Consider the following 25,345-nt stretch of genomic DNA (forward strand, 5'->3'; position numbering starts at 1 on the left):
AAGAGAAAAAAAAAGGTGTTAGGCTGGGCCTTCATCTCCTCTCCTGATGATTCCTGCTTTCAGCCCTAGCTGTCAGCAGTCCCCTCCCGGCACCAGCAGAATCAAAGGTGGAACCGGCTCCGACACGAGGAATAACAAAAGCGCCGGCACCGCTGGCGAGTCATTAGGAAGTTCCTGCCTCTCTCCCGTTAATGAGCACAGGGAGAGCTGGGGATGGCTTGTCTCTGTGTTTGAGAGCTGGCTCGGGAACTGGAGCCCGCCATTCTGCTGCTTTCACAGGAAAAACGCTCCCCTCCCAGGCTCCAAAAAATCCTCCTCAAAGCTGGCGCGCACGGGCGGATCCGGAGGATGGACATGGGGATGGATGGGGATGGATGATGGATGGGGATGGATGATGGATGGATCCAGCAGAGCCCGGCTGCAGAAAGCCCCTCTGATCTCGCCTTGTATCTCCCCTCATTTCCTCTGATGCACTTTGGGGTGGATGTGTGAATTTTAAGTGTAAAACAGCTGTGGGATTGACACCAAGGGTGAAGGGCGCAAACAACAAATGGACAAGCCAGGGTGGCTTAACAAGAATCTTCTAAAAGCTCTGGAGATCCTGGGTGGGATAAAAAGGGTGTGGTTTGCCTTTCTCAGCTTGGGACTCCTTATAAAACAAGGGCCAGAAGGTAAAATTGGGACAGAAAGGCTACACCTGCAAATCTGCCTTCCAGCTCTCAGTCTCCCTCTTCTCTGGACATGCCATGGTATGGGAGACACAGCTCATCCCCAATGGACATCCCCAGGCTTTGACTTCAGAAGATGCAGTATGGAGACAGAAGACCATCTTGGTCCCAAAATAACACACTTCCCATGAATCCCAGAATCCCAGGATGGGTCAGGTTGGAAGGGACCACAGAGAGTCGAGTGCTCCAACCTTCCTGCTCCAGCAGGGTCATCCCAGAGCACAAGCCACAGGATTGTGTCCAGACAGTTCTGGAATATCCCCAGTGAGAGGGGCTCCACAGCCTCTCTGGACAATCTGTTCAGGCTCGGTCACTGCACAGAAAGAAGTTCTTCCTCATGTCCAGGTGGAACTTGCTGGGATCAGTCCCTGCCCGTTCCTCTGGTGCCATTGCTGAGCCCCCAGAGCAGAGCCTGGGCCCTGCTCTGAGCCTCCCTGCACACAGGGACACTCAGGGATGAGAGCCCCTCTCAGCTGGGGATCCTCTCAGGGCTGAACAGCCCCAGCTCCCTCAGCCTTTCCAGACCCTCCATCATCCTTGTTGCTGGGCCTGCTCCAGGAGCTCCGTGTCCCTCCTGTCCTGAGGAGCCCAGAGCACCCCAGATGTGCCTCACAGGGCTGAGCAGAGGGGCAGGATCACTCCCTGACCTGCTGGAAATGCTCTTCCTGGAGCAACCCTGGATGCCTTTGGCTTTCTTGGCCCCCAGGGCACTGCTGGCTCCAGTTGTCCACCCAGGTCCTTCCCCACAGAGCTGCTCCAGCAGGTCACCCCCAGCCTGTGCTGGTGCCTGGGGCTGTTCCTCCCCAGGTGCAGGACCCGCGTTTCGCTTTTCTGAATTTCAGACACTTCTCTGCACATTTCTCTTACACATCAAGGTCCCTCTGAAGGGCTGCACAGCCCTTGGGGTGACCAGCCACTCCTCCCAGCTTGGTGTCCTCACCCAGCTTCCTGAGCAGGCACTTGTCCCTTCATCCAAGTCATTAATGAGCAAGCTAAACAATTCTGAGCCCAGTTTTGAACCCTGAGGGACACCACAAGTGACAGGTCTCCAACCAGACCCTGTGCCACTGATTGTGACCCTCTGGGCTCTGTTCAGCCAGCTCATGGAATCACAGAATCATCAAGGCTGGAAAAGACCTTCAAGATCTAAGCCCAACTAGTTAGGTGAAGACAGCCAGGCCCAGCACTAAACCATGTCCCTAAGGACCACATCTGTGGTACAGTTCTCAATCCAGCTCACCCACTCCTCCAGTCCACATTTCCTGAGTTTATCCAACAGATATGATGGGAAACAGTGTCACAAGCCTTGCTGAAGTCCAGGTACACAAAATCCACTGTTCTCCCCTCATCCATCCTAGATGAGGTGGTTGTCTCATCGTAGGAGGCAATTGGGTTGGTCAAACACGATTTCCCCTCAGTGAATCCATGCTGACAACTCCTGATTGCCTTTCCTGACACTGGTGTTTTCCCACTTAAAGCATTTCCTTTTGACAAATGGGCATCTCCCTTCGGGGGACAGCAAACAGAATCACTGGAAAATGCCTCCCTCGTGTTAATGACCATTTTGCAGATGTGCAGGGACGCCCCCACCCCGTGGGTGAGAGCACAGTGATGCACTGAGAGCTCTGCAGAGCCTCCTGGGAGCTGGCAGGGTGTCTCCAGCCTTCCTGGTGCACAGCCAGTCCTGTGGGACTGCTCGTGCCATTCCACACCGCTGCGGAGCTGGACGGACGGGCAGGTGGAGAAGGAAAAGCAGCAACAAATTAAACCTTCCTCACTCCATCCTCTCTCATCCCAAATCAGAGGCTGCCCGTGCCTGGGGTCCCACATCCAAGACAATCACAGCTGACAGTGCCTTCAAGGGATGCTGTCAAAGACTTTTAGGCTCATCATTCTGTGAGGGGAAGATTTCCTGACCGGCTCTGTGGGAAGGAGCCCCTCTGCAGACGTGCTGGCAGTGCCACCTGCAGCCAGTGTGGCTTCACCCCTGGTTCCCATAGCCTGGCACAGCTCCAGGGCGCTGCCACCACCCCTGAAGGTGTGGGTTGGGTCACAGAGGCAGGAGGAGAGGCTGGGCGAGGAGCCAGGGATGAGGAGGCCTGTGTGGAACACTTTTGATGGGTGGATGGTGGCAGTGCTGTGGTGGGATGGGGAGATGCCCTTGGCTTTTCCTCCTGGTCCATGTTTTTGCCATGGTTTGAGGACTGCAGGTCTCCCTGAGATACTGGCAGTGCCTTGGGGTTTCTGGGGAGTTGATGCTCAGGGCTCCAGGCTATTCCTGACTCCAACACCAGATGTCTGAGGTCAGCTGGGAATCCTCTGCAGCCCAGGGAGAGCAAGGGGGAAGTGCAGAGGGTGACTCGTGTCACACAGCCAGCCTCCCACAATGTCATCCTGTGGAGGAATTGATCTCTGGGATGGGGGGAAGGAGGATGAGGTTGGATATTTTCCACTATCCCAGGGTGCTCCAAGCCCTGTCCAACCTGGCCTTGGACACTTCCAGGGATCCAGGGACAGTCACAGCTTCCCTGGGCACCCTGTGCCAGAGCCTCCCCACCCACACAGGAAGGAAAGAATTCTTTCCCAATATCCCATCTATCCCAGCCCTCTGGCAGTGGGAAGCCATTCCCTGTGTCCTGACCCTCCAGGCCCTTGTAAATGGTCTCTCCCCATCTTTCCTGTAGGCTCCTTCAGGAACTGGAAGAGCACAATTAGCTCATCCCAAAACCTTCTCCTGGCTGAACAACCCCAATTCCCTGAGCCTTTCCAGCAGCAGAGCTGCTCCGTCCCTCACATCATCCTGGTACCTTCTCTGGACTCTCTCCAGCAGCTCCAGGCCCTTCCTGTGCTGGGCCCCAGGGCTGGAGGCAGCTCTGCAGGTGGGGTCTCACCTGAGCGGGGCAGAGGGGACAGAATTCCCCCCTCTCCCGCTGCCCACGCTGGGGGATCAGCCCAGGGCAGAGGGAGTTTGGGATGGGACATGTCCAGCTCTCAGACCCCTACCTCAAGGTGAAATAAATTATGAATTAATTTATATTAAATACCTCATTGGCAAATCTCTCCATTGCCAAAGTACCAAGTGGGGTGAACCCCACACTTCTGGTCCAGCAATTCTCCTGTTTAGAAATTGCCTCCATATTCATCCAAATCCTATTTCCCACACCAGACCCTTGCACCACTTCCATCTTTCCCAGGATTTTGCCCGCAAATCTTTTTATCTAATGATACTGGAATTCATTTTTAACCAGTTTTGATTTTTTTTTCTACATTAATGAGCGCCACACAGGACAATGCATTCCAAGGAAAAATGTATAGTGAACAAGCACACCATGTATATAAATTCATACCTTAAACGTAGATATAGGTTCATATGTATGTGCAGGCCTATATGAATCTATGGCTTATTTATTAATTTGTGGTGCATATACTGTATCTAGAGAGGCATATGGCATATATAAATAAAAGAATGAATCTGATTTATGAGCTATATATTTATATAAGTAAACCATGTATGTTTATATATATAATATATATGATCATGTACATGGTTTATTTATTTATTTCAGCATCTATACAAACAATCTCCTGCTGGCAGAGGGGTGAAACCAGGAACTGCTTTGTGATGTAAAGATGGGAATTCAGTTCTGAGGTCACACCGGAGTAAATAAGTGAGTATTTTGATGGTTTCATGTAAAAGACCTTTGGAATCATTTGGAAAAGCCCTTTTTAGAAATTTAGGGAATGTCACTTCTTGGCAAAACTGTTCTTCCTGGTTGTATTTAATTTTTAGACTTCCTATTCAGTGCCGCCATTCGTAGTAGTGACCCATTGCCGTGTGACATTACCACGGCACAATAAATCATAAAATAGCACAAAATAAAATAAAGTAATATAAAATAAAATAAAATGAAATAATAAAGGTTGCTGTGGTTTCAAGCAGATGGAATTGTTGTCATTGGAAAGGCAAAGGGTTTGATCACAGATGATGCAAAAGCAGCTGAAGATAAGGAGGAAAGTTGCTCTATCAGGTTGCTGCTCCACATGGAGGCATCAGGAGACCATGGCCAAGCTCTGGCTGTCCTTTCCCCGTCCCGACATTCCCAGGAGACGTTACAGGAGCTGCACTTCACTCAGATTCTGGCATCTCCCTCCGTGCTCCCGTTCCCCCCGCCTTCCTCTGGTTTCCCTCCCGAGCTGCAGACGGCGGGTCTGGGCAGAGCCTCCCCGGAGCCAGGGCAGCAGAGATCACATCTCTGCTCCTGGACGCTGCCAGGGAGGGATGGAGGAGCCTCTCCTGCCGTGCATGTGGGATGGGATCGGTGCTCAGTGCTCAACCACCCCATCCCGCATCCCATCCCCGCATCCCATCCCCGCATTCCATCCCACATCCCATCCCGCATCCCCTGCTCAGCCACTCCCGTCCCCCGGCCTCTGCTCTGGGAGGAGGTGTAGCTTTAAATTTGACCTGAAAAGAGCATGGAAGTGACTCACTGGATTATAGACAGACCCACACGTGGATCCCGGGCTGAGGGAAAGGAATCCCGTTCACATCAGCTCGTGAGTCCAAGCTCAGACGCGGATTGGACAAACTGTGGTTGAGGAGAAGTTTCCCCTCCTGCCACCTCAGCCCTGGGATTTAGTTCAGATTTTGGTAATCTCAAGACTAACAGGCCGTGGGGGTGGTTTGTTAATGCCTTGGTGTGTGGAGAAGGGGGAAAGCAGCCCGAAATCACCTCCCTGGACCAAGTGGAAACCAGGACAAAAAGGGAATGTTCTCCACAAGGGAGACGTAGCTGTGCCACCCAGGAGAGCTGGGGGATGATGCCAAGGAAGTGGTGAGTATCTCGCTGTGGAGGAAAGGGAAAGAGCCAGGATCCAGCCCTTTGCCTCTCCTAGAAAATCACTAAAGCAAGCAATAGTAATTGGAGAGCTCCTTGTAAGCCGGGCATTTTCTCCCCTGCTAAAAGCTTTGCCTGTAGCGCTGAAGGAGCGGCTTGTGATAAATATATATATATTAAAAATATCTGCTCTGACAAGCGTGAAGCTGGAGAGGCAGAGAGGCAGGGGAGGAGGTAAGGCGGGTAGGAAGCATAAATCAAAATGTTTTGCTGCTCCTAATTAAATCCACCAACCTGTTTGTGACAAAACCCACTGTTGGTCAACGGGAGGAGAGGACGACAAGGAGCTGACGTTGCTCGGTGGCCACGGTGGCCACGAGCCACACACAGGAACAGGGGGGTCTGGGAGCCCTCACTCTGGGATTTGAACTTGAGGAAAACCTCCAGCCATCTGTGCCAGAGGAGGCAGAGCAGTCTCAGCCAGGCAGGCAGGAGAGGGGGGAAAAGCAGTGCAGGGAGGGCTGGGAACCTCTCAGTGCTCCACAGACGGCTGCAATGTGCTGCTGCCAGCCCTGCAGCCACCGCCGCGTCCGCAGCTGGGGATGGGTCAGAAGGAGCAAAATGGGATAAAAGGGAGGGCTGGGGAGGGAAGGGGGTGAACAGGGGATCACTCTGCTGCTGCTGCACTGTCCAGGATGCTGCCTGCAGTGTGCCTGTGGCCCTCACTCATCCCCCAAAGGAGATGCAGAGCAAGAAAATACTCAGAGAAGGATGGTGAAGGGGATCGGGGGTGGTACAGTTTCTGTACATTCAGAGATTGGTTTGGGTTGGAAGGGACCTTTAAGATAATCTCATTCCACCTCCAGCCATGGGCAGGGAGCCCTTCCACTATCCCAGGTTGATCCAAGCCCCATCCAGCTTGGCCTTGGAAACTTCCAGGGATCCAGGGGCAGCCACAGCTTCTCTGGGAAACCTGTGCCAGGGCCTGACCACCCTCACAATCAGGAATTCCTTCCCAATATCCCATTTATCCCTGCCCTCTGGCAGTTTGAAGCCATTCCTCCTTGTCCTGTCCCTGCAACCCTCATCCCCAGTCCCTCTCCTGCTCTCCTGGAGCCCCTTTAGGCTCTGGAAGGGGCTCTGAGCTCTCCCTGGATCCTTCTCTTCTCCAGGTGAACATCCCCAGCTCTCCCAGCCTGGCTCTAGAGCTGCTAGAGGGGGCTCCAGCCCTCAGAGCATCCCCGTGACATCCTCTGGATTCGTTCCAGCAGCTCCACATCCTCCAGGCATGTCACAGAGACCAAGATTCTTCAGTCCAGAAAAGGGAGAGCTGATGTCACGTAAGATAAAGAGCTGTAAAATCCAGAGTGCCCTGCAAAGAGCCAGGAGCTCCCTATGGGATGGTTGGGTGACAGTTCGAACCCAGCTCCTTTCTTTCTGTAAAGCACAGCTAAACTGGGAAACTCCTTCCCGTAGTGCCAGGGATTTAGGAAAAAAGAATAACAGAGAAACTCAACCACCAAGAAACATTCTGTTATTAAATCAACAGCACCACATCCATCTCAGGGGCATCCTGGGATACATCCCTGCATGCTTGCCTTGTTCTTGCACCCTCCTGCTGTTACTCAACCTCCTCCTGCTGGACTTTAAACCTGGCCCAGCATTACTGTTGGTTTTTTCAGTCCCAAACATGGCTCATTTCAAGTTTCTCAGCAAATTCCACCCAAAAATTGAGTCAACATCTGCAGGGCAGCCTGTGCTGAGCCTGATGCTTGTGACTGCAGGAAATTATCCAGTGCCCTGAAATCCTGAGCAGAGATGGCTTTGCCCTGGCTTTCCCTGGGCAATGCCCAAAATCTGCCCCAGCTGAAGCAGTTTTAGCCATTGATTGGGTTTGCCACAGCTTTTCTTCAATTGATGCCAAACCAGCACATTTGGGTTGCAATGCAAGATGTAACCAAAAGTGTGTATTCTATTGCCAGCTGTTGAAACTGTTTGGGGAGGTGTTTTCTTTATCTCTTGTATAACCCATTCCTCATAACTCCAGGGGGAGGGGGTGGGTGTGTTCTGTTGAGGGGCCAGCTGATAAAACCAGGTGGGGCAGTGTTCCTCATCTCTTCCACACCCATCCTCCCTACAGGGGATATCTACTGTTAATTGGCCATTAAGGCTCACTGCATGGCTGATAAAATTCCATCGTCCATTGGGAGATGCTCCACCCAGGGGGAGGAGCCCAGCATTCCTATCTGGATAAAAGCTGAGATTCAGAACAGCAGGGCAGCCTGTTTCCATTGGATTCCCAGGGAAAAGCCAGGCCTACCACCACTGGACCATCAAAGAACTAGAGAACTACACCCTTCTGCAGGATCATTGCTTTTAACAGAACCACATCTGTCAGTCCAGGAGGACTTAACTGGACTGCTACCAACACCCTGACCAACAGGGTATCAGGTTGTATTCTGACTCTGTCAGTATTTTGTTTTGTACTACTGCATTTTTAGTTGAATTTTCCTAAAGAAAAGTAGTAAAGAACTAGAACCTATTAATTTCAAAATTATAATTTGGAGGGGACCAAGAATTAGTCAGAGTGAAACTGTGAGGGATGATTTGTCCCCATCCTACATCCTGCTTGCAAAGGGCATCACAGGCCTGCTGAGTTTTGGGGCCACCTGATGGTGGCCAGGGATGTCAAAGCCACCTGCTGCCATTTCCTCATCAAGGAGTGGTGCAGCTGGGCCAAAATCTTACAAACAACCTACAGCTCTTCCCCCTGTCCTGACCTTGCTCCCTGCCTTGCAGTGCTGGCTTCCAAAAGGATTTGGGAATCTTTATGGGAAGTGAATGCTTTTCTCGTGCTCATTTGAGCTGTGAGTGGAAATCTGCTGAGCTGTTGGGAAGAGAAGGGATAAAGGAGCAAACTCTGGAGAAACACTGAGGCTGCTGCTGCTCTTCAACCCAGCCAAAATAAAAACTGTGAAATTCCCACAGGTTGGTGGAAGTGCTAAACATCGCTGTGAAGTGGGCAAAGTGAGAGTGACAATTAGATACTTAATAATTGACAGTTTAAGGGTTTATTTGTTTCTTCCAGGATGCACAGAGTGTGGGAGGTGGTGTAACAGGTCAGGAATAAGCTTTGGAGTGATTTCCCTTAGCTCCTGGGATGGGGAATTTCACTTGAGAATGCCATCACATCCTGGATTTGGCTTCCAGAGCTATCCAGGTTTGATTTATCCACACAAATAATGGAGGAAAAAATACCCACGGTCCCTGCTGGTGGTTTGTTCCCGTTAGTGCCTTCCCACGCTGTTCGAAGACGTGGAGCTTGTTCCAAGCCGGAATTTGACTGACATCCCTCTCCAAACACTGGAGCTCACTGGGTGATTTTATCTCCTCCACAGAGCAGAGATTGCCTCGCTGAGGGTGAGTAACCAGTGGTGCCCATGGCAGGAGTGACTGTGCTTTCAGAAATCAAAAGTTCACCTGCTGGGCCTGTTCTGACTCGGGAGACAGGAGCCATGGGAACCATTGTTAGCATTTCACAGGAGAGTGGGTTGATATTTTTTAATCAACATTTGCATGCTTAAACTTCGCTTCTATTTTATTTTTATCCCCCTCCTTTCTCCTTGTAGGTTTTCCAGCACACAAAAAGAAAGAAAGGAAGAGAACTTTTTAATTAAACTTTTGAAGGGAACTACAGTACAAAGCTGTTCTTTATATTGCAGGAGATAAATCACTGCAAACATTGGGAAGAGCCCAGACTTTGGTGTGTTGTGCCAGTGAAATCACGTGTCAGGAACAATCTGGGGTCCAAGTTTGGCTCCTGGTTGAAGGGGCCACCAAATGAACTTGTTTGTCACTGCTTATCAGGCTAAAGGACCAAGCCCATGTGATGCAGGACATGTTTTGGTGAGGCTGGATGGGGCCTGAAACAACTTGGCCTGTGTCTTGGGTTATGTAATCAAAAAAAGTGTGTTCTATTTCATCTGTTGAAACCGATTGGGGAGATGTTTTTTTCTTTATCTCTTGTAACTCCAGAGGGGAGGAGGGTGGATGCCTTCTGATAACAGACCAGCTGTTAAAACCAGGTGGGGCAGTGTTTCTGATCTCTTTCATCAACTTTGTCTACCCTCTGGGGGATATCTTCTGTTAATGGGCCATTGAGGCTCACCAGTGACTGACACATTACACCATCCCATTGGGAGATGCTCCACCCAGTGAGGAGGAGCCAACCGTTCCTACCAAGATAAAAACTGAGCTGTAGGAACCCCAAGCAGCCTCTTTTCCACTGGATTCCTGGAGGAAGACAGGACCCATCTCACCATCACTGAACCCTTTTTCTACACGATCATCTCTACTCCACAGAACAACATCTGTCACTCCAGGAGGATTTATTTGGACTGCTTCAAACACCCTGACCAACAGAGTGTCAGGTCATATCTTTGACTCTATCAGGGTTTTCTAGGATGTTTGTTTGTTTGTTGTACTCCTGCACTTGTATTTTTAATATTCCTAGTAAAGAACTGTTATTCCTATTCCCATATTTTAGCCTGAAAGCCCCTAATTTCAAAATTATAATAATTTGGAGGGAGGGGTTTTACACTCTCCATTCCAAGGAGAGCTCCAACTTTCCCTGACAGATCCCTGTCTTTCCAAACCAAGACAGCCTGGTGGAAGGTGTCCCTGCCTGTGGCAGGGGGTGGAACAGGAAGAGATTTAAGGTCCCTTTATTGCACGGTACCTTTCAATAAGCAAAATGCTGAAGCTGAAAAAGCAGCACGAAATGAATAATGCAATGAGCTGAGCCTTAGGTGAGTAAAATATGTGCCTGGTTCCTGAGGTGCTTGCCCCAAGTCCTTCCTGTGATCAGCTGGGATAAATCCATTTGTGCTCCTTTAGGCACAGGTGTTCTTCCATTAACGGTGAAGGAGGTCAGGGAAATGCTCAGAAATGCCTCTCCTTTTTGGAGATTTTCTCCTGCTCAGGTGATTCTTGTTTTTCTGTGAGTCCAACCATTAACCCAGCACTGCTGTGTTCACCACCACGCCATGGCCCCATGTGACACCTTCTGGACACTTCCAGGGATGGGGATTCCATTGCTTCCCTGGGCAGCCTGATCCAAAGCCTGAGCCCTCCCACTACTGTGTCACAGTGGAGCTTCTGTCTCTGCTCTGCTGTCTACCAACTGTGTGTGGGCTCAATCCACACAAATCAATGGGATGGAGGGTTACAACAACCTTAAAGAAGGATTATTTCAGGAGAAAATGAACAGGGGGAAAAAAAGCCCTCCACTCTAGACAAGGTTTCCTGAGCCCCTCCTCAGCTGACTCACTAAACACAATGAACTAACTCCTAAGGTATCCATGCCCTGGTTCCATTGAAGCTCTAGTCCTGCTCCCATGGACTTTGGAGCAGCATCTTGGTGTCCAGACCCAATTCCCTGAGCAGTTTGGCAGCAGTCAGTCCAGCTCATGGGCAAGGCAGGGAGGGATGCTCCCCTTCCACACTGGCCAGGAATATCCCTGGATCTAAGGGCTCCTATCCTGCCTTGTCCCCCTTGTGCAGGAGCACATGGCTGTCAGATGGATCACTGCAGTTTGTCACCAGGTGTAAGGTGAGCTGTGATAAGACTGGCACCCCACAAAAGCTGTCCTCAACACTGACAGCCAGGGTGATTTTTCCACCCTGTCAGCAGCAAAGGAAAAGGAAGGAATGTAATGGGGCTTTTCCAAAGTATTCCTTGGGCTGATCCTGCTGGCAGAGGGGGGAAGCAGGCAGGGGAAGGGTAGGGTCAGTAACAGGGTGCAGAGTGTGATGGGAACCTGAAATCCCCACAGCTGGATCCTCACACCTTCCTCTGCTCAGACAGCAGCTTTGGCCACTCAGGGGACTGCAGAGGTGTTCTGTCACACACATGGCTTCGTGTAGTGCAGGATTCAGGTGGAAAAGCAGCCCAGCAGATATCCTGTCTGATTGGGGTGGCAGAGAATCAGAGCAGTAGTGAGAAATCCGGAGGTCTCTCTCTGACCAGCTGTGTCCACCCCCTGACCAGGTCAGGCAGGGCTTGGCTACATCCATGATTCCAGAGCCTCCACAGAGGATTCCCCCACTTCCCTGACTGCCTCTTCCAGTACTGACAGTCTCCTGTGGAAAAGTCTTTCCTGCTGTTCCATCTGAATTCCCCAGCATCTTGGAGAAGCAGTCATGGAATCCCAGAATGGTTTGGGAGTTGGGTCTGGGTTGGAAAGGACCTTAAAGATCATCCAGTTCCACCTCTGCCATGGGCAGGGACACCTTCCACTATCCCAGGGTGCTCCAAGACCCATCCAACCTGGCCTTGGACACTTCCAGGGACCCAGGGGCAGCCACAGCTTCTCTGGGAAACCTGTGCCAGGGCCTCACCACCCTCACAGCCAGGAATTCCTTCCCAATATCTCATCTAAATCTCTCTCCTCTTTTACTATCCAACAATTCTTGACGGAAAAAAAATGGCTCAACTGAAAAAGGGAAGCAAAGTGTGAATTTTGGTATCAGTTTTGCAATTAAAGTGGCATCAAAAAAAAAAAAAAAAGGAGCAGAAAAGTGCAAGAATTTTAGACTGACACTTCACAAATCAAGTGTTTCGATCTCCCATGTCAGCAGTTAGCTCAAAAGAAAATGGAAAAATCACCCTGAAACAAAGGATTTTTTTTTTTTTTTTTTTTTTTTTTTTTTAATATCCACAAGCAGAGGATGAGCTGCACTGGGAAGGGGAGGGTCTGCCTGCTGAACATGGAGAGAGCAGAAGGACTTAAAATCACGGAGTGAAATCAGGGATATATCCCTCTTCCTCCAGGTTTACTCCTGGATTTCCATCCGTGCTTGAATTCAGCCTTTAGCAAGATGTGGGTTTGCCTCTCCACGCTGCAGCCCAGCAGCAAACCAGGAGTTCAGAGACCACAGCAGGCATTATGTCATCCTGCGAGGAGGAGCTGGGCAATCCTGCAACGACTTCTTCCCAAACCCTTTCATCCAATCCCTCCTCTAGCAGCAGTGCTGAAGAACTGAGGGAAAAAAGGAGCCTGGCCCCAGGGGATGGGTGTTACAAGAGGAGATCCCACCCCAGGATGTCCCGATCAGCATCCCAGAAGGGGAAGAGCTGCCGTGCCGGGTTGAGAGGGGTGGAAGTGCCTCCCTGGCTGCTGTTCACCTGCCAGATCCCTCCTGCTTGCAAGAAAACCTGTGTGCAGCAAAAGGTGATGTCATCCCTTCCCTGCTCCTGAAATCCAGCTCGCTGCTGAATGTGGCTCAGGGCTGGTGTTATTAACACATCCTGTGCTCTGATGATTTCTTTCTTTCTTTGTATTTTATTATTTTATTTTATTTTATTTTATTTTATTTTATTTTATTATTTTATTTTATTTTATTTTATTTTATTTTATTTTATTTTATTTTATTTTATTTTATTTTATTTTATTTTATTTTATTTTATTTTATTTTATTTTTCGTTTCCCACCCCTCTTTTCCTCCTTTTGCTGCACAGTGACCAGGCTCCTGAGACTCAGGTTGATTAAATTTCCATGCCTCGCAGCTTCCCTGGAGTCCACATAATTTATGTAAATACGAGAGATAAGAAACGAGGGGGGAATCACGAGAAAAATGGAGCGTTAAGCCACCGATATCCATTAAATTCTCCATCACCCTTTTCAGAATCTCAGTGTTCAGCTGCACCGCCCCCGTGTTTTCCCCCTGCCACAGCAGCGTGGATCAAATTAACACTCGTCGGGCTGAGGAAATCCAGGGGATCAGTCCCAGCCCCTGCCTGGCACCGGGATTTAGCCCTGCCTGCAGGGAATGAGCCCTGTTGGAGGGGCAGGAGGTGCTTGCAGCCTCCCTGCCCAGCTGTGTCCCCGAGCAGCTGGAGCTCCCTCCGGGCAGGGATGACACCGGGCACATCCCCAGGGACAGAGGTATCCGAGGGTAAAGCAAGGTGAGCAGGGCTTCTCCAAGTTTAGGATCCTCTGTGCTCCCTCAGGATGTTTCTGTGGCATGACCTGAACGTCGCCCCAAACCGGCCTTTCAACCCCAGTTCCTGGAAGGTTGTGTTGGGAAGGAGCAGGAGTTTTGCCAGCAGCCTCTTGTCCTCCTTTGTGCAGTCTCTGCCTCGCCTGAATCCTTCCTGTCCATCCTGAGAGGTGTAACCCCCTTCTCCAGCCTGTCTGACACTCAGCTGGGTAGGTCGGGCTCCAGAGCCAGTGAAGATCTCCCTGGGGCAGTGCCAAGAAAATTGGCACTGCAGTTTGGTGATCTGGTTTGTTAAAATGCCTGTGGAATCATGGAATGGTTTGGATCGGAAGGGATATTAAAGATCACCCCATTCCAACCCCTGCCATGGGCAGGGACACCTTCCACTATCCCAGGGTGCTCCAAGACCCATCCAACCTGGCCTTGGAAACTTCCAGGGATCCAGGGGCAGCCACAGCTCCTCTGGGAAACCTGTGCCAGGGCCTGACCTTCCTCCCAGCTAGGAATTCCTTCCCAATATCCCATCTGTCCCTGCACTCTGGCAGTTTGAAGCCATTCCCTGTGTCCTGTCCCTGCAACCCTCATCCCAAGTCCCTCTCCAGCTGTCCTGGAGCCCCTTTAGGCTCTGGAAGGGGCTCTGAGGTCTCCCTGGATCCTTCTCTTCTCCAGATGAGCACCCCCAGCTCTCCCAGCCTGGCTCTGGAGCTGCTAGAGGGGGCTCCAGCCCTCAGAGCATCCCCGTGACATCCTCTGGGTTTGTTCCAGCAGCTCCATGTCCTCCAGACATGTCACAGAGACCAAGATTCTTCAGTCCAGAAAAGGGAGAGCTGATGTCATATTAGATAAAGAGCTGTAAAATCCAGAGTGCCCTGCAAAGAGCCAGGAGCTCGCTATGAACAACCTGTTCCTAGCAGTGTTTTGGCCCCCAACAAGAAGCAAAACCCAAAAATTATTCCTGAGGCTGGTTTGGGAGGTGGCCTGGCCATTTCCCAGTCGGCAGAGTGGATGGAAATGCTGTTTTGGGAAGGATGAAAGGACATCAGGGATGGGAAACACAGCAGTAAGGGCACGGCCAGACTGCACCAGCTGGCCTCAGAGCCAGGAAACACATCTGGAGATCTGTCCCTAAGGTGCACAGAGCTTGGCAAACCCCATCCCAGGCCTGGAGCAGGCACCTACACATGGACACACACACAGGGACTGCCCTGCCCACCCCTGAGCCAGGCCCAGCTCAGCCACAACACCCCTGGTCAGCAGCGGGGCTGGAGGGGCTCCTGCTCCCACAGAGACCTTTGTGACAGCACAAGAGCCTCGGGGCTGTGCTGCCTGCCACTCACTCACACCCAGAAACCTCCTCTGGGACTTCCAGTCCTGCACAGAAAGTGCAGCTAGCCCCAGCTCCTGGGAAACCCTTCCCTCTGCAAATGGATGGCATTAGGAATAATGCCATGGATTTTTTATTTAAGTTCTGAGCTCACTACTGGCATTGCTTTTCTTAACAAGTGTGACAGACAGAAACACCTCTTTAATGGAAGCAAAGACTCTCCAGTAACAATATGGTTTCAGGATGCTGGAGCTTGAGGAAAAGACGCAAATCCTGAGTGGTGATGCCATCCCAGGAGCAGAAGCCACTGGCTGTCACTCAGCCCTGTCCCTAACCCGGGTGCTGTGGCAGTACCGTGGGTGTTTCTGCCTTCTTTGCTTTGCAGTCAATCCTTGGTGCCTGTGCCCAGGGCACAGTTAACAATTCCAATAATCTAATATCAACTTATAGATCTTTCAATCGTCATCCAGGATCAAGGTCTAATTAAGACTGCAAATGAGTTAATCATGTGTGATGAAGTCTTCTCAGAAAATTACACCCAAGACTTCCATTCTGTCGGAGTGGCAGATACTTCTGACAGAGCCCCAAAGCAGACACTAAAAGAGTGGTGATTAAATGGAGTGATGGGCATGAAAAAAACAAAGCTTGTAGGTTTCAGAGAAGGAGGCTACCTATAATCTGCAGCTTGGAGTGCTGAATTATTTGGGACAAATTTGATTTGACAGACTCTCTGGAAATATCTGATAATTTTACAAACCACTCAGTGACCAGCAGTTGAAAGAGACCTATTGAGTCTCTCCCACAGGAGCAAAATATCTGATTTTGAGCAGTGGGGCAGTGAAACACACACCAAGACCACCTGTGATCACAGCCAAAAAGGGCCAGGGAGAAGTGAAAACCTTTTTGAACCTGCAAACCAGCAACAGGGACCACCCAGCCCTGTAAATAACGCGTGCCTGACATTCCACGGGGTTTGAAAGGTCTGTTCCTCGCCTCCATCCCGTGCCATGGATGCATCATTTGCTGTGCTCTCACGCTAAAAATGACTGCAGTCATTAGGAACAATTTATGCTCAGGGAAATAATTAGGGTCATTAATGGGGAAAAGCCAGTGGAATCCCAAGGAAAGCCACAGCGGTGCCTGGGAGAGTTGGCTGCACACAGAGCAGGGGTGAGTCCCCAGAAGTCACCACTGACCACAGCTGGCAGTTTTTAGTCTGCTGATGGTAATTAGTGGCTATCAACGAGGTCATGTCTGGCTTTTGGACCATCACTTTGCAGAAGTGCAGTCCAATATGGAATTGGAAATGTTTGCAAGTGGCTGCAAAGAGATCCTGAGCTGGATTCCCAAGCCTTTGAGGCAGCTGATGGTGCAGGCAGGGCTCAGCTGTGTGGAGGAGATGGATCATCCTCTGGGTAGCTCTCCCAGGGGAAAATAAAGGTGGAAGGAAATCTGGAAGCATCCAATGGGAATGACATTTTCAGGGCAGGTCACACTGATCTGAGGAAATCAATGAGAACAGGAAGAGCTGGACTTGATGATCCTTGTGGGTCCCTTCCAACTTGGGCTATTCTGTGATTCTGTGTGTGATTTCCAGGAAAGACCTGCCTGGATTTCCCATTTCAGTGAAAAGCACAGGATTATTGGCAGTTAGCTAATAAAGCTCATTTGGGTTGTCTGGACAGTCTCCTGAAGAATTAATACATTACTTAAAAGAGTGGATATGGAAAGGACACTGATCAGTGAAATTGGCCAATGGTTGATTGATAACACAAATCTGTTGATTGATAACACAGATATGTCCTATTTTCACTGAGACCAACTAGGAAAGGAAGTTTAACCCAGCCCATGGCAGTTCCTATTTAAGGCAAATCTCTTCTTTCCCATAAAAAGGAGTCTGGAGTCAGCCTTGCTGGACACTCTGGCCACAGGTATGAATTTCAGACCATCTACACCCCTTGGTGACCAAGTTATACCCTTGGGTACCAAATTCCCAGCTGCCTTTAGAGGCAGACTGAAAAATATCTTGTTCCTTCAGCAGAGAAATGACTGATCCTGTTTGTGTCCCTGTGTTGCTTGCAACTCCCTGGTCCTGCATTGACTTCCAGGCTGAATTTTGCCAATTCAGCAGCTGGGATCTTGTTGTGATTGAACTTGATAAATTAAGCAGCCTTTTAGGGCAGGGGATGTCCCTGGTGTTTATTTAGCGAGCCAGACTAAATCAATCCACGGTGTTGTACACAAATGTGGAATTCCACTGCCCCTGCTTGCCTTGGGATTCCCCATGGTGACAGGAAAGGTATGACCAGAGGGAGAAGCACACAAGCAGGGTTGGTGGGGAAAGAAGGGGCTGAACCATCACAAAAGATTATGTCCTGCCAAACTTCCCATGTGGCTGAATTAAGGAAAATTAATCAACTGGCTTGAGAATGATGGTGCAGTGGCCATTTGTCTCCAAGAGCTCCTTGGGTGGCAATGAAGGACCAGCAACATTGTCCCACCTTCAGTAAGACCCTGAGTCCCAGGAGGATGAATATATTAATATATGTAATAATATTAATATACATAATATAATAATATATGAATATCATTGTGTTAAGTACGCAAAGTGCTCAGATGTTACCAAAATACACGTGGTGGTGCTTTCAGCTGCAGGAGGACCAGAGAGAAGGGGAATTACCACACTGTAGTAAAACAGAACACAGAGGTTACGTGGCTTCTCAAGCCTTAGTGCTGCTTTCCAGGCTTCAGTGTTTCTCTAAATAGTTCATTTATTAAATAGGCCTCTTGGTTCTGGAGCCCCTCCCTGCTGCATTCCAGCAGGTATGACATGGAACAAGGTGGCAGGAGGCAGCATGGCCAGGCTGGCAGCATGGAAAGGCCTAATTAACAGGGAAAGAACCAGCAGCCAGGAGGGGCATCTGAAGAGGAAGCATGGAGAGATTAAGGCAGGCAGGAGACTGCCAGGGAATCAATCCATACAGGCATGGGAAGAAGAACTGAGGCCAACTGCAGAGAAGAACATGGATGATAATGATCACAGAGTCACAGAGTGGCTGCAGTTGGAAGGGATCTTAAAGATCATCTCATTCCAACCCCCCTGCCCTGGGCACAGAACCTTCCACAAGGCCATAAGCAAGCAAAACACACAAAGTTTCATCCCTGTGCTGTTGGGGACAAATTCACACAGGACCTGAGTAGGAGTGGTGCCAATGGCAATTACCAAACCACACCTATTTGGTGATTTTGAGCCTGAAATCAAAAATGGGGGAGTTGACTGAACAATCTCCTGAGGGCCTTTCCAAACTGAGATCCTCTGTGACTCTGGGAAATGCCTGGAGTGGGGAAGGTTGTGTCCAGTCAAAGCCATGCAGTCCAAATCCAGATGGGAATGTGGGCTCCAGGAATCCCTCGCAAAGCAAAGGACAGGCAGCCCTGCTTGGAAAGAAGGTCAAAAGTTTGATAGTGAAGACAAATTCCACAACCTTTCTTTCCACAGGGAATTGGGCAACAGCTCGGGAGGAAGGCAGAGAAACAAGACTTTCCCCTGGGGCTTGGTCCCTTGCAGTGTGGCCACAGAGCATGGACAGTCCCCAGGAGCAGGCAAGAGAAAGCCAAACCAGCCAGGCTGGCATTAACAACTTTGGCCCCTCCAAGCCAGGAAAAACGTCCAAATGGGAAGATAAAAATACAGAGAGACATGAAAAGGAGAGGTGTAATATCCCACATGGAGCAGAGGGAGCCAAGCTGCAGACGGACAAAGTATCCTAAGGCTGTTTTCCTGCCCGAGGCGGCGGAGCTGTGCTCACCCCGGCTGCCCTGCAGAGGATGAGTTTAGGGCTGAAACTGTTCCATTTTAGAAGCATTAAAGGCTTTTGCTGTGTTGGTGCTCAGGGCAGAGCAGGCACCGGGTCTGTGGATGCTCACAGGACCAGGTGGAAGCGGCGTCTCCACAATCCCTGCGGGCAGGAGAAAGTGGATGAGGCTCCTTCCCTCTCCGCTCTGCTCCTGCCACGATGCAAGCAGTGGGAGGCAGGATGACCTACTTGTGTCATGCCCTGGATGCCTCTTTTTACTCCAGCCAAGGCATCTCCACGCTCCGAGGCTCCTTCTCTGCCTGTTGGAACTGTCGGAAAGGATTTTGTTACTCCCCTCTTCCGTCCCCTCCTGTCCCTCACCCGTCCCCTTGGCTCACCTGGGGCTGGGGGGGCTGCAAAAGCCTCTTGAGAGATCCAGCAGGAACAGAAAGCAGAAGCTGGATTGTTTTCATCCCATGGTTTTGCTCTGGGAGGGGGAGATGTGATGGAGAAGCATTCCCTGACATTACATTCCTGAGACACAGGGATCCAGACGCTCTCCTTGATGAGAGATGTAAATCCATTGGTATCACCAGTGTCCCTCCAGCAGGCTGAGGGCAGGATTATGGAAATCATTCTCTCCTCTCTCCCCACAAGGAAGGAAGGGGGAACTGGGCTTTTGGGGATATGGTCTTTTATTTGTTTGTTTGTTTGTTTGTTTGTTTGTTTGTTTATTTATTTGCCTGCTTAGCCAAAAATATTTGTGAGGATGAGCATTTCCAAAGCTCTCAGAATCAGCAACTCTCTGCACCTTCACTGACTTCCTGACTTCAGTAGCCCAGCTCTGCAAAATCCAGCCCTGAAAGTGTAAGTTCTATTAATCCTTTTTTTTTTTAAGATTTTTATGAAAACCATCACCACACATATTATCACAGGTCTTTGGCACAGCCCTCACAAAACCAAAGACATTTTCACTGCAGCTTGTGAGACACTCATAAAGAACCCACTGCCTGTGTTACTGAGCTCTCAAAGATATTTCTTGGTCCTGTACCTGTGGCCTCAGAGCTGGGATGGATTTCATTTAAGGCTCTTTATTTCCAGCTATGATGTGCTCTCATTTAATCAGCCCTGCCCACCCCCCTTCCCACATTCCATGGGACTCTGGGCTGCTGCTGCTGGAGCTGGGGGACACAAGGAGCAAACCCCACAATTAGACAGGGAATGACATTTTCCCTCTCCCGTGGGTGAAGAGTGGTTGTCATAATGACTCCCCTGAGGAAGAGGCTGAGGGAGCTGGGGGTGTCCAGCCTGGAGAAGAGGAGGCTCCAGGGAGAGCTCAGGGCCAATTCCAGTACCTAAAGGGCACTTCCAAAAAGAGGGAGAGGGACTTTTACATGGGAAAGATAGTGATAGGATAAGGGGCAATGATTTTAAAGTAAAAGAGGAGAGATTTTAGTTAGATGTGAGGAAGAAACTGTTCCCTGTGAGGGTGGAGAGACCCCGGCATAGGATGCCCAGAGAAGCTGTGGCTGCCTCTGGATCCCTGGAAGTGTCCAAAGCCAGGCTGGATGGGGCTTGGAGCAACCTGGGATAGTGGAAGGTGTTATGTTGTGGTTGGAAAGAGATGTCCTTCAAGTTCCCTTCCAACCCCAACCACGCTGTGATCCAGTGGTTCCCAGCTGCTGAGTTTTCCCTGGGCAGAAGCAGAACACACTGCACACCTGCCCCTTCCTCTGGAAGCTGCTCTGCCTTAGGATGGGTCAAAACTGAGATTCCATTCAAGTTTTGTCCACTCATTGCCCACTAAGACAAGGCCTTGTGTGCTGCCCTTCAGAAGAAACGCTGGGAGAGGGGCCACGCTGCTCAGGATGGTGTCTAGGTGGATTTTAATAATCTCCAGGGAAAGAGACTCCACTGAAAAACATAAGGGAAAGCCAGTGTGTGGCACTGTGGACAGGATCACAATTGGACCATCCCTCCTGTCCACGAGGAGTGGACAAGGCTGAAGTGCCCAGAGACCCTCCAGGAAGAGCATCCCTGAGAGGTGAGCTCCCAGCATCTCACGGTTGCTGTTCCCTGAGGTGTGTGGGGTTTTCGAGCTTTTCTTGCCTGAAAGATCCAGAGCCAGAGAAGACAAGCTGAGTCTGCCAGTCCGTGTTTCCAAGGTTGTTTATTCTTTCATGATCTCTCAGTTCTTTCTCAGCTCTGCAGGGCGTCCCCAGCAGAGCAGGACACGCGGCAGGACTGGGCGGGTCAGAGGGTCCCGGACCCTTTGTACAATTTCTCTGACCCAACCACCGTCCACAATGAACTTTTTATTTACAGAATCTTACCAATACTTACTGCCTATGTTAACATGTCATTTCTACTCTAAACCAATCCTTGTGATACAACTCAGCAGAAAATGGGGGAAAAGAACAAGAACAAGGAGGACAGGACCACTCCCCAATTCCTCCATCTTGTCTCTTCAAACCCCTATACTAAAAATCCTAGATTCTACATTCACACTCTGTGATAAACTAGCTACTGCTTATTTTGAATTCTCTCAGCTTGTGATTGTTCACACACTGTGGGCATTCACTCCCATGGCCAGGGATCAGAGGCAGTGTCCTCCTGGGCTCTGTGTGAGGCTGCCTGAGCCCCTTGGACAGATCCCAGACCCCCCTGTCCAGTCTCCAAACCCTCCAGGGTGACCAGAGGGATGTCCTGGACTCCAACACCAGCGCAGCCAGGTAAGCTTGCATTTCCTTGGGGAAGAGCCTTGCCACCACCTTGGGGTGCTCCATCCACCCCAAAAAGAGCAGGGCCCCTCTCCGGGCTGCAGAGCAGCCTGAGAGAGCCTGGCCAGCGTCTGCACATTAACATCATCACCATAATCATTCCCCCCGGGAGCACATCAAGAGGAAGTTAATGTGAAGGGAAGGGCGTCACCATCATCTGTTCCAGAAGTGACAATGATCCCTGGTCAGCCTGCTCCGGGGGGGATCCAGACCCACAGCCCAAGGGCAGCTGTGCACAAGGTCTGACCCTGCTGCACTCCAGGAGCTCACCCCAGGCCTCGTGGTGCCAGCCTCCCTGGGGACCCGAGCTGTCTCGCTTGGTCACATCACAGGGGCAGCAGACAGATGATTTACAGAGAGCTCCCCTCCCTAACTTCATCTGTTTTGTATTTCACTACTCCTGGTGCTTTTCCACTGCTCCAGAGCTCCCCTGGGTAGTGCAGCTCCTGCCATTTCTTAGAGCAAAACCTAAGCTGGGCTTCAAACCACGAGGAAATATTTTCCTCTTGCATGTCTCACCGTTAAGGCACCACCCCATCATTATCCCTGCCCTTTGCTAATTCCAAAAGTGCTCCTGGGAACCACCTGAGCCAATGCCACTGGCCCAAAATCACACCCTGGCACTGCCTAATCCATCCATCCAGCTGGAGTGTGCAGGTGGCTCATGGAAATGGTGGAACAGTTGATATCTCAAGCCACTTTCAAGCACTTTTAAGACTTTCCTCTTTTTTTGTTTGTTTGTTTGTGTGTTTGCTTGTTTGTTTTGTGGGTTTTTTGGGTTTTTTTCTTTTTTTCCTTACTTTTTGTCCTAAAAGCAGAGTGATTTTCTTTATGCTGCTCCAGAGCTGGAAACATCTGGGGTAGAGCAGGGGGTTCTGTGCTCCAGCACTCCAGATGAGTCACTGATGGGACCTCTCCTTTCTCCATGAATAAATCAGGACTCTGCTTTCCATCTCCTCTGGGAATGTTCAAAAAGCCCCTTCCTGCTCTCAGGCAGGAATTCTGTTTAATTCATGCAGGTGGAGACTTTTCCAACAAACAATATCACAATCCCACCAAGATGAAGAAAGCAACAAGAAGGGGAAGACCCCCTCCCCACACGGATTTTGGAGGCTCCAGATGATGCAGAGCACGAGGTCTCTCTGCCCAGGTCTAAGCTGTCACCTCCCTCACCAGCACAGCTGAAGCAGCAACAGAGAAAAGAGGGGTTCAGCACTGACATTTTGGGTTCTGTAGGTTAAATATTCCACAGAAAATACCCAGTTATCCCTCGGATACCCAACCTGTGTGCTTTGATCTCTGGAATGATTCCCACACACAAGGGGTGAATTATCACTGACCCAAACAAATCCCCAAATATGCACCACCCCCATCAGAGCTCAGATGCCCCGGGGTCCTAAGGCAGCTTCCACGAAGAAAATGCATGGAACTGTTGGAATGAATCCAGACAGAGATGCTCCAAGGGCTGGAGCCCCTCTGCTCTGGAGCCAGGCTGGGAGAGCTGGGGGTGTTCACCTGGAGAAGAGAAGGATCCAGGGAGAGCTCAGAGCCCCTTCCAGGGCCTAAAGAGGCTCCAGGAGAGCTGGAGAGGGACTGGGGACAAGGGATGGAGGGACAGGACACAGGGAATGGCTTCCCACTGCCAGAGGGCAGGGATGGATGGGATATTGGGAAGGAATTCTTGGCTGTGAGGGTGGGGAGGCCCTGGCACAGATTCCCAGAGAAGCTGTGGCTGCCTCTGGATCCCTGGAAGTGTCCAAGGTCAGGTTTGGGCTTGGATCAACCTGGGACAGTGGAAGGTGTCCCTGGCCATGTCAGGGCATGGAACATGATGATCTGTAAGGTCCCTTCCAACCCAAACCCCTCTGAATCTCTGATTGTACCAATCATGTAACATCATTACTAAAGTGGCTCCTTTATTTTGTGTGTGTTTTGGTTTTTGTTTGGTTTTGTTGTTTGAGGGGTGGGTTTTGCTTCTTTGGTTTTGCATTTTTCAGTTTTGTTGGTTCTTAGTGTTCATGGTACGTCAGATGAAGTTTCTTGTTTGCTTCAAATTTAAAAGTTCTTCAGCTTTAGGAAAAAAAAGACCAAACCAACAAAAAACAGTGAAAATAAAGGGACACTAAATGAGTGATTAGTCAAAATCATGCACTGAGTGGTAAAAAATTGGATAAACTATCAGCACTGTGCCCAGAATGAAGCTCTCCCAACTCCTTGTCCCACTTAGGCTACTCATCTATGAAATCTCCTGTACAGATTTATTTTCAGGGGAAAAAAGAATCACTCTGGTTACAGCAGGAAGAGAGTTTAGAGTAGAACTGCTATTTCCCAGTGGTGCTGGGGGCTCTTACACTAAATCACATTACTGCAATTTAAAATACAACCGCACATCTGCTGAGGCTTGGGTATTGCTCACATGTGTGTTTTTTAGTCTGAGGCAGGTGTTGTGTGAATTTTTCCTCCTCTCTGAGATGTAAAATGAAGCTGAGTTCTTTTGCATTTTCCATGGATTCTCCTGCTTATCCAGTGGGTTGCCAAAGCTCAGCTGCTTTGTGCTAATTTCTTAACCTGGTTTTGTGGCGGGGTCCCGGGTGGATTGAACTAATTTGGAATAAGGCGTGTCTGATTCTGGAATAGGAGCATCAACACAGGGAATTAATTATGAACCACTAATGTCAAGTGCACAGTCCAGAATAAGTCCTTGGGTAGATGAAGCTTAAGGCCATCATCTCTAATTTTTCTCAAAAGCAAATTATTTTTTTCCTTGTCTGCCTCTTGATCTGCCTTTCAGGAAATAGGTTCCCTGCCCATGCCAGGGGGGTTGGGACTGGAGAATCTTTAAGGTCCCTTCCAACCCGAACCATCCTGTGATTTTATGCTATGAAATGGTCCCACAGAGGTTTTGTCCTCACCCCATTCCAGCCCCTGATCAGCTCTGTGAATGGGATCAGCTCAATGTGTAAAGTCCTTCCCACACTTAGGGCTTGACCTTGGCCTGGAAGTCACCAGGATTATTTGTCTGAAAACTTACTCAGATCACAGCCCCCACCTCATCAGGGTTCAGCCAAATACAGATCACAGAATTCCAGAAAGGTTTGGGTTGGAAGGGACCCTAAACATCACCTCGTTCCAACACCAACTCTTCCCACTATCCCAGGTTGATCCAAGCCCTGTCCAACCTGGCCTTGGACACTTCCAGGGATCCAGGGACAGCCACAGCTTCTTTGGGAAACCTGTGCCAGGGCCTCACCACCCTCACAGGGAACAATTCCTTCCAATATTCCATCTATCTGTGCTCTCTGGCAGTGGGAAGTCATTCCCCTCTTGTCCCATTTAAAGCCTTGTTGACCTCTGGGTGCAAATTACAGCCCCCCCTGTGCAGCAGCTTAAGGATGTCAAATTTAAATACAAAAAGCTTTCTTGTCATGAAAACCTTGGATTGTGGGTGGCTGGCTGACCCCCTTAACAAACTACCCTTTTATCCTGGGACCCCCATGAGCTGGATTTCCAGCAGATTTCCAGATGTCTTCTTCAACCCCTTCAATCCCTTCTCAGAGCAGCCCTAGTCCTGCAACCTGACAGGAATTTTCCACTCAGGTACTCCAAAATCCTCCTTGTTCTCCTTGAGGAACTTCACACCTGCAGGTGGCTGCCATGAATGCACAAACTTGCTTTTCTCAACCTCCTCTCACCATCCCACCTCAGCCCCCAGTGGCTGAAGGACAACGACCCAGGACACGGCTGTGGCCTTAATCAACCCCACCGGGCACTTCTGCAAGGCTGAGGACAGCCAAAATTCATCAGTCTGAGCTGAAAATTCCTGGAAACAGAGAAATCCTGAACCTGGCTGTGAATTCTCCCACCCTAAGACCCCGCA

General features: G+C 50.0%; 1 protein-coding gene and 1 long non-coding RNA gene across 2 annotated transcripts in view; one reads left to right on the forward strand and one right to left on the reverse strand.

Annotated features, from left to right (window-relative positions):
* The window catches only part of XKR6 (XK related 6), a 174,076-nt gene that overhangs the window by 46,426 nt on the left and 102,305 nt on the right, over nucleotides 1-25,345 (reverse strand). The window lies entirely within an intron of this gene.
* Nucleotides 8,260-10,090, forward strand: LOC134564367 (uncharacterized). Its single transcript, XR_010083538.1, has 3 exons — nucleotides 8,260-8,554; nucleotides 8,858-8,986; nucleotides 9,196-10,090. It is a non-coding gene; the product is annotated as an uncharacterized LOC134564367 (long non-coding RNA).

The sequence above is a fragment of the Prinia subflava genome, chromosome 2 (assembly GCF_021018805.1).
Source record: "Prinia subflava isolate CZ2003 ecotype Zambia chromosome 2, Cam_Psub_1.2, whole genome shotgun sequence".
Classification (NCBI taxonomy): domain Eukaryota; kingdom Metazoa; phylum Chordata; class Aves; order Passeriformes; family Cisticolidae; genus Prinia; species Prinia subflava.